Source organism: Mastigoproctus giganteus, chromosome 3 (genome assembly GCF_048544385.1).
Source record: "Mastigoproctus giganteus isolate SK-2022 chromosome 3, ASM4854438v1, whole genome shotgun sequence".
NCBI lineage: Eukaryota > Metazoa > Arthropoda > Arachnida > Uropygi > Thelyphonidae > Mastigoproctus > Mastigoproctus giganteus.
This window is the reverse complement of record NC_143577.1, coordinates 190,587,902-190,601,055: the sequence shown is the minus strand read 5'-3', so window position 1 is coordinate 190,601,055 and position 13,154 is coordinate 190,587,902.

The following is a 13,154-nucleotide window of genomic DNA, read 5'->3' as shown; positions in this document are numbered from 1 at the left end:
AAAGGGTTTTCAGTAAGTTTGTTATTGTTGATCTCCCCGAAATGACTGAGTGCAAATGTGGTGGTCTATTGCTAAAGAAGTGTTGATTGATGGTGGGAAGCATTGCTTTTTCGAATACCTTCTGTAGGGTGCAACTAACAGAAATTGGTCTGTATATCTTATTATAGCTGTTCATTGAAATCTCATTATAGCTGTTCATAGAAAACATAATAACCATTAAATTTTGATCAAATTGTCCTGAATTTGACTGTGTGGCAATCAGTGCTTTATAGAGAAACAGTCTCACTGCGGCAGTTGCTTCCCCGTTGATGCAACTGGCTTTATCTTCTACTTCTAGTACGCCTCTTCTCATGGAAGATTGTAAAAATGTATTTCATTGCTGTGTATCTTGGAGCAGAAGAGACAAATATCAACGTGCTTCCTGTGGCAGTAGTCTCATTATGACTACTTTTAAATGCTTTTGTATATAGTTAAAATTTTAACACTTAAATTTCCTTGCAATATCTTAAAGTTAAATTTAAGTAAGGTAAAAATCAGAAATTCTGACTAAAATAATTAATTTACACAACTTTTTATTTTAAAGTATCCAACTATAAGTTGTGCAGAGTGGAAGCACACCACTTGCAAGCAGTCCTTGGCCTAAAATGGGTGTCCGAATTCATATCATGCTGGATGAACACGAGGAAGTCATTTGGATGGAGAGTTGTTGTCCGGGATGCTTTCTCCATACATTTCCGTTCGTAAGCGATCCGCAGATGGTTGTCAGATTCGGGTATGTTGTATAGAAAGTCCTTCGGGAGGACTTCAAGGTTGGTTTTAGCTAGGAAGGACAGCGAATTTCGGCTACGTAGAGCTTTGTGCAAAGTATATGGCCGAGTGAGGATTTCTATAATGGAAGATATCTCCACGCACGCTATGAGTCACGAGCTTCATTAGATTGAGGATGCTGTTCTTTGAGTAAAAACATTTTATATTATGGCCACCCAAGAGGTATCGTTTCTGCCCATTTATCATGTGCGTTATGATCATAAATTGCAGGTGTTCTTTGATCGATTGGCTGGTTTTGCTGGACGAAAACTCGCGTTTACGGAAGGGAACCTTGCAGTTCACCATTTAGACTCATTCATTCATAGATTCATTCATTCTTCTTGGGCCGATAGGCGTGTAAACCACGTTCCGAAAGCCGTCTTTGGACAGTTCGTGCACTAGTTTCAACACCAGAGGCCATCTCAAAGTCCAGTTTTAGATCAGGAGCATTAGCATGGCGATTACGTTTCCAATATTGATCTTGGGAAGGCGTGGTCACTCTCCTATGGCCTGATCCAGGTCTTCTCTTCACATCACCGGTTTCCCGCTTTAATTTCAGCACCCGGGATAATTGACTAGTTGGAGTCTATTTTATCAGCGATAGCACGCGTAGAAAGCCCTTCCTGTGACAGAGGAACAGCTGCACTTTTTTCTTGGTTTCAACTGAACATATGGAGTCACGCTTACACCTCCGAAAAACAGGATACTAATGAGCGTGTATAAACTTTCAACGCCGTATTTATAGAAACAGCTGATGCAATACCTTGCAATTACTGTCTGATGCAATAGAAGCGTTATCTAACGCAATACCTTTGCTTTGGCTGACCGGGCTAGCCAGGTGGGTGAAGTGCCTGCCTGGCAACCCAAAGGTTGCGGGTTCGAATCCTGCCTCGGGCTTGGATCAAAGTACTGCAAAAAACTTGGGAGGTGCACTATGGCCACAGAAGTCGATGCGCCAACAACTACAAAATAAAAAAAAAACCTTTGCTTTGCGACAAACAAAATGACTATAATCAAACAATGACTTATACTTATGTTTCACTACAAATGTTACTTTTTTAAGGTGATTGCAGTTTTTTTTTGTTCGCCACTGCTGGTTCACTGCATTCACGTAGACAGTAATTCGATGTCAGTGTGGATAAACATCGTGAGTTGACCGACTTTGAAAGAGGGATGATAGTGGGTGCCCAATCCATGGGTCACTCTATCGCGGATGTGGTACAGAAATTGCGCTACCCAGTTCGACAATATCAAGAGTGTATCGGGAATACGGCATTTAGCATTAGTAGAGGCATGAGATGCAAAAAAGCAAGCTTATACAGCATCAGCCATAAAAAAAAAAGAAATAACACCTCATTTCGCTTCAGACGTTTATTCACTTCTTCCTTGAATTTATTTAAGTTATCAACTTTCACAGCGACAGTAGGAAGTTTGTTCCAGCAGTCAACTACCCGCTAACTAAAGGCAAATTTCTGCACATATATTCGACAACTATCTTTCCTCATTTTCAGTTTATGCCCCCTCAGATTTGTTATCGGAACAAGAAGTATACATGCATCTGTTCTTACTCTTGGTTAATCTAACACAGCCCATGTATTTACTTGTTCCATGATGATTCCCAGCAGTTCTTGAAATCCCCAGCAACTTTCTTTCAGGGCTGCTGCTCATTCCAATAGAAGCAGGGTAAGAATTTCCACCTCTGCCTGCGACCACTGTTAATATATTAGTCTGTGAATTCCCCCAAGCTAACAGTTTTCAGACCCACCTAGCATTGCCTCGATTTCCGGAATAACATCTCACCGTGGACAGCGCTATTGGCGGAGAAGGGTGGTGAATGAATGTGGCCGTCGACCTCTGTCTCGCATTGTTTCAGCCAACCGGAGAGCGACAGTGGCACAAATTACCGCCGACTTCAAAGAGAGAGCTGCCAGAAATGTCTCCACCAATACCATCATTAGCCGGATTACGGAGATGCCGACCCACCAAAGTCCCATTGCTAACACCACGACAAGGACTCTACGCCTCAACTGGGCGAAAGAACATCAGCAGTGGACCTTGGATGATTGGAGACGGGTCTACTGGGACGATGAGTCCCGTTTAAAGTTATTTCGAGCGAACGGGAAGATTCGTATCTAGCGGAAACTGCACGAGGCTATGCACCCATCATGTCAAGGAACCGTTTAGGCAGGTGGACGGTCGGTAATGGTCTGGGGCGTGTTTAACTGGCACATGTTGGGACCTTAGCTATGTATGGACGCATCTCTGAACGGTTCAGATTACGTGTCCATCTTGAGATCCATCTTGCGACTATCTGCTTCATCTTCATGGTCATCTTGCACCAACAGGGCAATTGCCTCTTCCACCAGGACAATGCGCCTCCCCACAGAGCCGTGGTGACTAGAACGTGGTTCAAAGAGCATTCCGCAGATTTTACCACCATGGAATGTTCCAGCTTTGGTTCTTTCACCCAGGAACACCGACTGAGTTATTGACAGCAGTGTGGCAGGTCTGGATGGAAATACCTCTGGAAGACTTTCGTGTACTAGTGAACTCAATGCCTCGCCATGTGACTTCCCTTATCCTATCGAAAGGTGGGCCTACCCGTTACTAGGTAGGTATTTTATGATTTCTGTACACTCACTGCACTTTCTTCTACCATTTTTGCGCATTTTAATTGAGAGACATGGATAGTTTGTTCAGCGATTGCATGAAGAGATGGCTGTTCCTTCCTGCTGAGCCTATACCAACTATACTACCCCAGAAGGGCTCTATACATATGAGGACTTCACCTGACCTGACGACAGTGAAGACCCTCATCAAACATCACAATTAATACCACAGGAATGCAGTCTGTTCACTGCAGATGAGTTTGATATTTCTTCCTAACGCATTCAGTCCGAAGACTATAAATCTATATAGGCTATGAGTGAAGTGACAGCTCTCCAAGACAATTTCAACTTTTCATATCCATTTGTAAAACAAATAAGATCTCATGAATCGATAACCGTACACAGACTGTCGTACTCTGTATCCCTGGGCACGCTGGAATATCAGAAAATGAGCGTGCAGATAAAGCAACAAGAAACCCCATTGAACAAGACCGCATCCAGATTCATTATACGGATTATTATTATCCTCGTACTAGGGTTTTAGACTGAGGCTATATTGCTCCGTGTATATCGTCTGTTAATTGCGTGTTTTGCGATTGATTTTTTTTTTCTGGATGAGAAACCACAATTTCCTGCAGGAAAAAACCATGCTACCCTCGCCTGAAACGGACTAACTCGGCCACATTCTGATAACGGTCCATAAAAATTAATCCCGTCATTGATGGGATTCAAACTCCGATATTTTCCAACCGGTGTAGGGAGGACAGCGATCCTATGCCAACTATATTTGGCGAATAATGTGGGATATACTATCCCACATTATTCGCCAAATAAGAAGTGACCCCGTGTAATACAGATTACAAACCAATCATACGCTGAGTATGCAATGAAAAATGGACAGAAGTTTGGCATAACCAGTTATGGTAAGTTAAGCAAAAAAACACAGAAGCAAGAGCTATGGAAGTCCGACTTCCGAGAAAAAAGACACGAAGAGTTTGTGCTTGCCAGAACGCGTTAGCACAACCTAACGTATCTCTAGTTATTAGTCATATTTATATTCAGTATTTAGTTATTAACGAAAAAACAAGATCACAACATTGAAGTACCCACCTTATTCGCCAAATTTGTCAACGCACGACTTTTTTTGTTCTCGAAAATGATTTGAGAACTTATCAGACATTAAAAGAACGCAGCGCAGCGATTATAGCCGATATCTTCCGAGGACTTCTGCTGCTCTTTTAGATCTTGTAAATCGCAAATGGAGCGCTGCCTAGACGCTACTGGAGAGTACTTTGAAGGGAATAAACATTGAAATCGCTCTATTTAAACTAATACACGATTTAAAAATATTTCTCGTATCATTGTAGCCACACCATGTATGCGTATATAAACTGCAGAATAATTTATGACTGCTAACCGTCCATTCGGTACCCGTGTCCAAGAGCTACTTAGTGAGCTGAACATAACGATAGACCAGGCTGCGCTATTACGAAAGCAACCCCTTCCACAAAGGCCTGCTCAAATACCAATATGCGACTTCCCCGATAAGAAGTGACCCGGGTCGCCAAGGGTTCCGTAGTCGAGGTTTAAAGAGGGGGTTTTTCTGTTCAACTGAGTTTTCTTCTTAAGAGATCCAAGAAGAAAAAATATGCCTTTTTCTTTAATTTCACTAGCCTTACTAACTGTACTAACATCTACTGGGCTTGGCCCAGTAGAGGTTAGTAAGGCTAGTGAAAGGAACCGGTAACCTGGGTGGCAAAGTTAACCCCCCAGCGCTCAAAGGAGCCATCGTGAATACGAACAGTTGTCCACCTTTAGAGTCTTCGAGCTCACGAGCAGAATTGCCTGATGTCCATGACGCTAATCAACCGAAAATCCTTCGAAGAGAAGCACAGTGCAATGAGATGCCAAACTTTTTGTTTATATACACTCTATCCACCCAACCTATGGGCCAAATTATCACCATTTGTCATCAAAAAATATTTGGAATCCATTGTTGGAACGTCGGGCAATCCGGAGACCTACCTACTGATTGAAACAGCCACCTGAAAAAATCCTGAGTGGCTGCTCAAAACAACATTTGGTGGGTCGCCGGTATCTATTATTCCCCACAATACATTAAATTCGTGTAACCCCAGATCCTCGGTAAAAACTGGCTATTCAAACTACCAAATTTGGCCTTATATCCATAATCCCAATCGTTGTTTTAAATGCCAGAAATATGGACATTCCCAGCAGGTATGTATATGCGATGTATGTCATTTGTCCTATTTGTAGTTCGAAGGAGCATATACCAGTAGATTGTTCAGCCTCAACTTCCATTTGCCCCAACTGCAAAGCAAGTCACCCAGCCTTTTCAAAATCATGTGAAATGTGGATAACAGGGAAGAAATTTCTCAAATACAAAATAGAACATAAAGTCACATTCTGAATTCTGACTTCTTGGCCATTTACACCAAAAGTTGTCGAGGTCACAATCGTGTAAGTGTGTTTACGGTAAAACGGCACCAGGGGTTTCTCCCATCTCCGCGTAATTTACGTTGTGGTGTGTTACAGTACGCTGTAAATGCCAGAGATTTAAGTGTGTGGGTCTTGGATCGTTTAATGTCGTGTACCGTTGTTCTGTTGGTCGTTTAACCGCTGAACCCCAGTTAGGGCCCAACGTTGCCCCGTGGAGGCAAACCAGGACCCCAGTAGCTTTTATATACTCTGGCAGGTCCTGCCTCCTAATTTCCTGAAATTTCGGTGGTTAGGACCTAAAAAAAACGGGGGATATAAAAAGCCAGGAGAGGTTAAAGTGGTTCAGGTTTCAATTTAGACATCGTTAATTTTGATTAGTTGTGTAGGGTTTACTCTGGCTTATTAGTCAGTAGGGGGAAGACTCTGAAGACTGGGGGAAGACAAAAGCATGGGGTCGATAGAGAAGGCAACTCCAGGTGGTCAGTAAGGCATGCCCATGCCTCATCAGGCGAAATATATGGGGTGGCAGGGGAGGGAGGAGACTGGAAGACCATCTCTTCCTCCCCCTGCCGGGGAGAGGAAAAAAGGTAGCAGGCAAGGGATCTGGTACAGATCGCCATTTGGCTACATGGCAGTGAGGCTGCAGCAGTCGTAGTGTAGTCATAAGATCATGTCTGGTAATAGAGTCACTCGTGGGACAGTGTCCCGTCCAAGTTGAAAGTCTTTGTATTTGGTTCTCTATCTTCAGTTAGTACATTTTTTAGTTTCACTTAGGTCTCATATTTGTTGGTACATAGGCGGCAGGGTTTCATGGTTCCAGTGTTCGTTCGTATCATTGTAAGAAGTGCACCTTCTCTGGTTCTAGGCAAGACAGCTAGTACCTTCCACATAATTTTCATTCCGGGGTGTGTCTGAAAGGATGTTTTGATTTGTTATCTGGCTGGTCGTCTTTCACTCCTGGTGTATTGCATTTTGCGCTCTCCTTCTTGAGCGAAGTTGGTCAGGGCTCTGTATTCCTCCTCCGAATCCAGAAGGTGAAACTCTTGCCCTCTGGGGAGGTATGTTATACTCGTGATTAGAATGCATTTGAGATCCTCGTATTGCGGACAGTCGTACATGCGGTGTTTCCAGGTTTCGATCTCTCCACACGTACATCATGGATCCTCTACAAGGGCGAAGTCCATTAACTTTGCGTTGAAGGGGCCGTGTGTCCAGTTAGCAAGTACGTTGTTTGCAACCCCGGAAAAAACGAAGTAGGCGATTTTGGATAGATTTTTTTCAAGTTGCGGCAAGAAATTGTGGGCGATTGCTCCTTTGGTTTTTTCTGCCCACCTGTCCTGCCACACCTGCAGCAGGTGAGACTAAAACCGGATCTTTTCTGCCTTATGGTTGTTTGTTGGGTCTATTGTAAATTCCAGGAAAGTGGTGGTTATTCACTTAGATAAGTAGTAGAGGAGTCCTGTTCTTGCGATTTCAAGATCAAGAGGAAATACTGCTGCTATCAGTACTGCTATGCAGGATGGTGCGTTGAATTGCATCCAGGGTTCACTTATTTACGACCATGGTGGGTTTTGTCGTACCAGATTGCTGAAGCGTATGTAATTATTGGGAAGAAGGTTTTGTCTTGTAGTATAAGGATAGGGTACTCTTTTTGAGACCGCAGTCTCGCCTTGTGACCCTAGCTACCATGGCAGAGCAGATTCACAAATGTGTGTGGTATCTGTTGCTGTCTTTTGAGGACATACTCTATCTGACCATATTCTTCCTGCGTGAAGCATATGCCTTCTCTGAGCTGTACGCTATAGAGTTAGCCTTGGGTTACAGAAAAGCGAGACAACACCATCGGTTTATTTATACACTGATTCTTTGATCGCACTACAGATTTTTTCAGTGATGACATGCACCACTGATGTAATGCTCTCCCAGGTTCAGCAGATGATATGCTCTCTCTATGAAGGTGAATTCAATATCCATTTCTGCTGGATCCCTAACCACATTCGCTAGAATCCAGCAGAAGAATTATCGAAACGAAATGGCGGATACTGCAGCCAAATCAGCAGCCTTGATGAATAATCTTAGCCCTATGCCGACTACAGCAAATAATCCGGTATAAGATATATTCGCAGTTTTCACACTCGTGGAATGGACAGGAAACAAACTATATCAGATTAAGCCTGTAATCAAACCATGGCAGTGTAGTCTGAACAAGGGTCGTAAGAAGGAAGTTGTTGTTGCTTGGCTCCACATGAAACATAGTCATTTGACGCATTCTTTTCTACTGAATGCCGATGACCCTGCTATGTGATAGAAATGCGACACTGTTTTATCCATTAAGCAAATTTTAAACGAATGTACCAACTTTAGATATTCAGGTTTCACAGTTTTTAACCATCTGATAGAGCCTTATAATCCCAGTTAAAACCCTGGAACGATAAAATTGAGGGAAATTGTGGATTCGTTATAATAAATGCCGCATTGAACAAAGTGGAGGTCTCTCTGAATAGCTATTTTAGATGGATTCCTTTTAATGTTTAATATCTCGGAAATAGTTCATGTTATAGGAACCTTTTTTTGTCTTTCAAATAATATATTCAGTTTTGGCCCCTACATTTGCTCTGCAATTTTTGAACACCGGAATATGTAAATTTGTTGATGAACGATGTGTTGCGCAAATGGGTCAAAGTCGACGCTATAATGGAAGAGTTTTCGCTACCACAATTTTTAACACTCTGATTTGATATGGCTCTAGAAGTATCCGCATGGGTCACTAGCAGTTTGTTTTACACTCTCGCTATATGTTTTATAGCAACTTTATTCAAGTCGACTCTTAAAAATTTTAAAAATAAAAAGAAATACAGAAAACATCCTCCTGGACTTCGGGGCTGGCCATTTCTAGGACATTGGCCTTATCTTGGAAAACTACCTCATTTTGAACAATTATCGAAAAAATATGGTAGGGTCTGCAGGTATCAAAGCTCTAAGTAGATTTAACGATTTTAACAATCTCTTTGTCCTTAAAATAATCTTTAAAAATGAAAGAATGAGGTTTCATAACTCTTAAGTGTTATGTTATTTATTTTTATTACTTTTGTCATATTTTGGATGTCGTATTTTTATGTAGTGTTTTAAACCAATTAATAATTTCTTTTGTAAATTCCTGGTTTCTAGATTAAAAGTTTGAATTTTCGCTTTATTCTCTTCAGCTGTTTTAATGCAATATAGAAGAACATTAATCAACAAACTATATTCTAGAAAATAGACCACTCAATTCTTGGAAACGGGAAGCTTGTTTCTCCTTGAGTTAATCAAGGAAACCCTCTCTTCTCAGGTGTTTGGTGAAATGTGATGCAGAGTGTTTTTGTTCTTCAGCCAAGGTAACTAAGGCTATGAGTATCAGTGAATTGTCTGTGTATATTGCGTTTTCTCTGGTTGGGTGGATGAAAACCTAGTTTTCATCCGGAAAAATTATAAAACTGTGGACTGAGACCTACTAATTTGGCCACAGGGTGAAAAATCGTTCATATAAATGCCCAACGTCCAGATGAAATGATAATCTAGGTCGTTTTGAAATGTGTATATGGAAGGATGTTGAATGACCACTGTTCTATATATGAAGACATTTAAATTAGCCGTTGTTTTTTTCAGGGTTTTAGACGCATCAGAGACTGATAACATTGTAGCTTTGTGTATTATGTCTAATATTGCTCTGAAAACCGTATAAAAACTCACGGGAAAAAATAGATGAAACAGATGTGATACAGGATGCTTATCATAGGATAAGCACCCTGTATACATGCATGTGTATGTATATATGCGTGTATACACACATGTAACACATGTGTAGGTATATACACCTATAAATGTGTATGTGTGTGTGTATATACACACGCGTGAGTGTCTGTATATACACGCGCATTTTTTTATATATACACCCGTGAGTGCGTATACGCGTGTACACACATATACACATGAGTATATGTCTGTGTGTGTGTATACACACGCACGAGCGTGTGTATGTGTATATATATATATATATACACACACACATATACGCGTGCGCATACAGACCTCAGAAGAGAGGGTTTCCGTAATTAATTCAAGGAGACACAAGCTTCCCGTTTTGAAGAATTGAGTGGTCTATTTTCTAGAATATAGATTCATGAAAATATGTTCTTCTATACTGAATTAAACACACGCGTGTGTATATATATATATATATATATATATACAAACGCATGTATGTGTATATACACGCTTGTGTATATACACGTCTATATGTATACACAAGTATGTGTGTATACATATCCATTATAGAAGGGGTATGCGTGACCATTTGAACATAAGTTTTGGGCGTCGATGGATTGGCCGTGTTACACCCGTTGCCTGGCCCACACGCTCATCTGATTTATCGAGTCTTGATTTCTTTCTGTGGGGGACCCTGAAATATATCGCCTGTGGAGACGGAAATGTATCTCGTGGCGAGACTTGTCTGCGCTGCTGCTACTGTCAAAGAAACTCGAGGTGTGTTCGCCCTGTCCGCTATATATATATATTACTACTTTCCCGTGACTTTTCCACGCTGCTTCGGTGTCACGCATGCATCGCGTCTCATGGTGGAACCTACGAGCATCTGTTGTAATATCATGAAATACATCCATCCCGTACTCCATTGTTAATATTATGTCAAATAAAAGTTTGCCACTAATTACTGTCTTGTGTCATTTCTGTTCCTTGTGTCCCTATTACTACTTTCCCGTGACCTTTCCGGGTATGGGTTGGTATGCGATTCACGTTCTTTTAGATGTTACCTACCTCCCCTAGACGTTTGTACCAATATTTTTGAGACACCCTCTATATACATATACACACACGTGTGTAGGTATATATACACGCTTGTACATATACATACACACATGTGTGTATGTATATATTCACATTCTTTTATATATTACCTAACTCTCCTAAAACAGGGTGTCGCAAAAACCAATATTTTTGAGACACCCTGTACACACACGTGGGTGTGTGTATATCCTTCTTTGAGATGTTACTTACTACATATATACACACGCGTGTATATACATAAACGCTTGTTTATATATATACACACGTGTGGGAATGTATATATGGCGCCTCCCTAGCAAGGTGAGAAGGAGCAGCAGTGCGTAGCACACGCTACTTGATTAGATCGGCTTTCGAGCCCCTCACCACCAAATACGGAGGATGCGGGAAGGTCAGGGAATGACAATCACATATCCCGGAGCAATATGGCCTTAGTTGCTAAGCTCCTAAAAAAAAAAAAAACAAACCAACAAAACAGGGCGACTCAAAAACAGGGTGTATATGTGTATACACACATACACCCTGTTTTTGAGACAAGCGTGTGTATATATGTACATGTGTGTGTATACATGCATGCATGTGTATGTGCACACACACGTCTATGTATACACGCAAGCATGTCTATACATACACATGCGTGTAATTACAAACACATGTGTGTATGTATTGATATACACACGTGTGTATGTATAGATACACACACGTGTTCGTAATTACACGCATGTGTATGTATACACACGCGTATATATATATACACACACGTGTGTATACATACACATGCGTGTAATTACAAACACGTGTGTGTATACACCCCCATGTATCTATGTGTGTATGTATACAAGCATGTATATATACGTGCGTGAATATTTATATATACATATTCATGCGTGTATATATACGTGCGTGAATATGTATATATACATATTGATGCGTGTATATATACGTGCGTGAATATGTATATATACATATTCACCTTGTGTACACACAAGGTGAATATATATACACACGTGTATATATACATACACAAACATGTGTGAATATATATTCACCTTCTTTTAGATTTTACTTTCCGGCAGCAGTAGATATTACCTCTCCTGAATAGAAAATATCGTCAACACATCAGGATAAGTTTATCGGAGTATGATTGGATGATGTCCGGAGTATGATTGGATGATATATGATGTCCGGAGTTTCTTCGAAACTCCGGACATCATATATACATAGTAACGCACGCTATGTATATTTATATAAACATATATTATGTGTATAAATAAATAAATTTTCTGTTTGTACTCCGGCACGACAACCAAATCACTAGAGTTTACAATAAATCGTCAATACAAATATTTATCGTATTTAGTAGTCACGGGCTTGAACCCCGGTACACTCAAGGAACGCGTGCTATGCACTCTCGCTCCGGACCACAGGGTGTATATATAAATAGACCCGTGTGTGTATATATACAAGCGTGTATATAAATATACATACACACGTGTATGTATATACGTGTTGCACACACGTATATACATACACATATATATGTGTATGTATATACGTGTACATACACATATATATGTGTATGTACATATACACACGCGTATATGTACATATACACACGCGTATATGTACATACACATATATACATACATGCCTCTATGTATATACATACACCTGTGCACATATATAAACATGTGTACATATATATGGACGTGTATTATAGATGTTACCAACCTCCCGTAAACGTTTGTACCAACATTTTTGAGACACCCTGTATACGCACGCAAGTATATGCAGGGTGTATATATATACACCCTGTATATACATGTGTATATATATACACATATACAACCTGTGTATACAAGTGTGTGTATATACACATATCCATGTGTATATACACACATATTTGTTTATATACAGATATATATATACACACATGGATATGCATATATATACAAACTTGTATATACAGGTTGTATATATATGCATGGGTATGTGTATATATGTGTGTGTATGTATACACGCGTATGTATCTATCTATATATTCATATACACGCATGTATATACACACACACACACATATATGTGTGTGTATACAAGTGTTTATATATATAAACACTTGTATACACAGGTTGTATATGTGTATATATTCGCTCGATAAACGATACCCGCGGAAAATGCGGAAACCCCCAGAGGAGGATCATAGACAGGTTTAGTAAAGGAATAGAGTCTAACCGTCAGGAACCGTTTGTTCCTGTGGCTACCGCATACATTCCTTACTATCCGGGCGTTACTGAGCATCTCGCTAGAGGTTTTGCGGGGTTATAAAAAAAGCTGTGTGTAGCTTCCCGGGCGGAGGTTGCACTCAGTGTTGTCTCAGGTAAAAGACCTAATAGCAATGGACCTGAGTAGTGGAGTAGTATACAGGATAAAATGCCCGGA